Source organism: Argopecten irradians, chromosome 4 (genome assembly GCF_041381155.1).
Source record: "Argopecten irradians isolate NY chromosome 4, Ai_NY, whole genome shotgun sequence".
NCBI lineage: Eukaryota > Metazoa > Mollusca > Bivalvia > Pectinida > Pectinidae > Argopecten > Argopecten irradians.
Window position 1 is genome coordinate 5,018,663 of NC_091137.1, and position 3,257 is coordinate 5,021,919.

General features: G+C 32.5%; 1 long non-coding RNA gene across 1 annotated transcript; it reads left to right on the plus strand.

Moving 5' to 3' along the window:
- The first annotated feature begins 223 nt into the window (after positions 1-223).
- On the plus strand, positions 224-2,781 carry LOC138320420 (uncharacterized). Its single transcript, XR_011208183.1, has 3 exons — positions 224-263; positions 1,007-1,060; positions 1,251-2,781. It is a non-coding gene; the product is annotated as an uncharacterized lncRNA (long non-coding RNA).
- The last annotated feature ends 476 nt before the right edge of the window (positions 2,782-3,257 follow it).

Below are 3,257 nucleotides of genomic sequence, written 5' to 3' on the forward strand. Positions count from 1 at the left end.
TTACTTCCAAGCTCATTTTCTTGAAAATCTACTGAGGTGACACTAAGCTAGGTTTAATATTTGAAATATCTAGGTTAGTGTATTTTACACAAGTGTTTTATCTTCATTCTCATGTTCTTTGGTATAGATTTTGCATGTTTATAAATGATTTTAAACAACTTTTATATGATGTACTTCAGATGTTGTCATAGAAGATGACCAGGAGGGGGAGGATATAGAGAGAGACTCAGATTCGGATGAAAATGAACTACAACTTGAGCAAGGTATGGTGTGATCCATAAAATGAAATTGTGCTACCCCTGTAGAACCTATGTAATTTACCAATATATTTTTTTCTCTATACTGTATTCAACGTTATTAGAGCCCTGGGAGCTTACAAAATTGTAACAAAGGGGGCGCTTGTAAGTGAACCAAAATGTAAGTTGTGAACGAAAAAAGTCAGACATATTTTTAAAACTCTTTCTGTATTTGTGACACATTTATCTGTTACAGTATATAGTACATACATATGCCTTTTAACCTTAGAGACGCATTATTATGTGATTCACATATAAAAGACCAACAAGTTCATGTAATGTGGGATACAATGCTGATGTTAGAGTCAGCGCATATTGTAAAACATTGTTCAACTTCAACTTCTTCTCCAGAAAAAAGTGAGGGTGCTTATAGGGGGAGGGGAGCTAAATATCGGCTAATTACAGTATGTGTAAATTGTCCCCTTACAACATTTGCTTGAACAGTGTATCTAGTGTAATATGACATGGAGAGATTTTCAACTTTCTCAAAGTTTTGATTTTTGCTCAGCTTAAAATAAAAACTTCTTAAGACTTGTTTCATAAAATCTCATATATGAAATAAAAACTAAGATTCTGTAAATATTGCACTAAGTAAGTGGTCATTAATGCTTCCTGCAATAATTTACACACATGCATGTACTTGTTGTACATAAACATATTGTTAAATAAAAGTCAGTTTGAATGCAATATATTTTTATTTTCCATTTCAGTAACCCCTCAATCCAGTCCAACGGCTCATTCGAAACCCTGTCATACTAAAAGAGGTATATATAATATCTTTAGCGTTACCATTATAATTTTCATTATAATTTTTGCTTCGTTTTCTTAAATAATAAGACATACAAAGTCTCCATTGGCTTCCAACTTTTCATATAAAAGTTGGATCACAAGTGAAGTAAGCTGCTGATAATGGTACCTTACATGTTCTAACTACAAGCTTGTCTTTACTTTCAGGCCAAGTCATCTTAAACACTAAACAACAGACCTGTCTCAAGCAAATGTTTAAAGAAAACATATTGATGCGCAAAGAGTTGAAAATGAGAGACTGTATCAATGCCATTGCTGCCAATGAATGTCTGAAAGGTTTAGGATGGAAAAAGATAAAAAATACGATACATAATTGGATTATGAATGAGAAAAGGAAAACAAAAAAATTGCAAATGCAGTGATCAAGTTGCTCTGAGCATGGACTTTATAGATGCAATATCGCAAATAAACAACTTGATTTAGCTTTTATTAGGTTACCAGTATGTATCATTTGTTAACATTGAATTTGTTCATCAAATAGATGATATTATGTGAAACTTATTAGTTAACATTTTGGGAATGTAAATACCAGGTATTAATCAATTGCCAGTGGGTGACAATTTGTAATATGTGGTCATGTGATTCTAGTTTATTTGGAATCATATAAGGTTCAGATTCTGTTTAAACATGCAAGGACTAGTAAGATGTTTTCAATGGTGTCCAAAATATTTAATGAAGTTACAAACATTTTTCATGCTTCAAATAAGGATATTTAAAAGCTGGTTATCTGTATCATGAAGTAGTAAGAGAGATCTTACAAAAATGTCTGAAACATTATGGTGGAATATATTAGGAATGCATGAGCATTTTTGCAAAGAAAAAACAATTTTATCAACTTTAAAGTACTTATATATGCCATTTGATGTTTGTTTTACTCAGTAGATCTTATCTGCTAATCTCATCATACCAATTTTAATCAGTCTCTTTAATGTGCATATTACATAATATCCATACAATGAAGTTGTGTTTCCCTCAATAGGATTTATCATTGCAAAGTCACTGCCTTTTTTTTTTTTTTTTTTTTGCATAAAGTTCTTCAGATTTTTAGGTCATCTGACCCAAAGGGTCATCTGTTGTCGTCCGCTGTCTGTCGTTCATAATGAATTTCTACTCTAGTTCCACAAGTACGATTTACCTGCAACTTGCCCAAAATGGTCCTGGGATGTTCCTGACCAAAGTCTTTTTCAAACAATCTGAAATTTACCTTGAAATTTTATTTTGAACATATTTAAGAGCACTTCAGCTGAAACTTAACTGAAATGTTCAAGTGTGTTCTTACTTTTTTTGATGATACAAAGTTGGACATGGCAACCTGTACAGCTGATATTTTGTTATATACATATGTAGTATAATTATTAGCTCACCTGACCCGTATGGCCGGTCCTTTATAACATTCTTTTATAAACTTTCAGATATAATTATACACTTTCTAAGTTGGAAAAGTATATATATGGAGCAGCATTGCTAAATACGTAAAGAACACCCATTTGTGAAATTGTTCACAACAGATTTCTAGTACTGTTGAATTGATTGTCATGTAATCGTTAATTGGGCCTTTTGTTTTGGCTTAATCCTGAGTGGGCAATATAAATTAGGGACATTGTTTTGCTTCAGAAGTTAGCGTTACATGTAAGTCAACGCTAAGAGGGAAAAATAAAAGTTGAGTAATTCAAATTCATATATTGACTTGTAATATTTTTATATGGGAAAGCTCAAATTACCCATATTGTGTGTAAACAATATACCGTTGAATTGAGGTAACTTTATTTACCTCGTTAGGCTGAGATAGTTTTACCATACCGTGTGTAAACAATATACCGTATAAATGAGGTAACTTTATATACCTCGCTAAGCTGAGACAGTTTTACCACACTGTGTGTAAACAATATACCGTTTAAATGAGGTAACTTTATTTACCTCGCTAGGCTGAGACAGTTTTACCACACTGTGTGTAAACAAGATACCGTTTAAGTGAGGTAACTTTATTTACCTCGCTAGGCTGAGACAGTTTAACCACACTGTGTGTAAACAATATACCGTTTAAATGAGGTAACTTAATGTAAATCGCTAGGTTGAGACAGTTTAACCACACTGTGTGTAAACAATATACCGTTTAAATGAGGTAAGTTTATATACCTCGCTAGGCCGAGACAG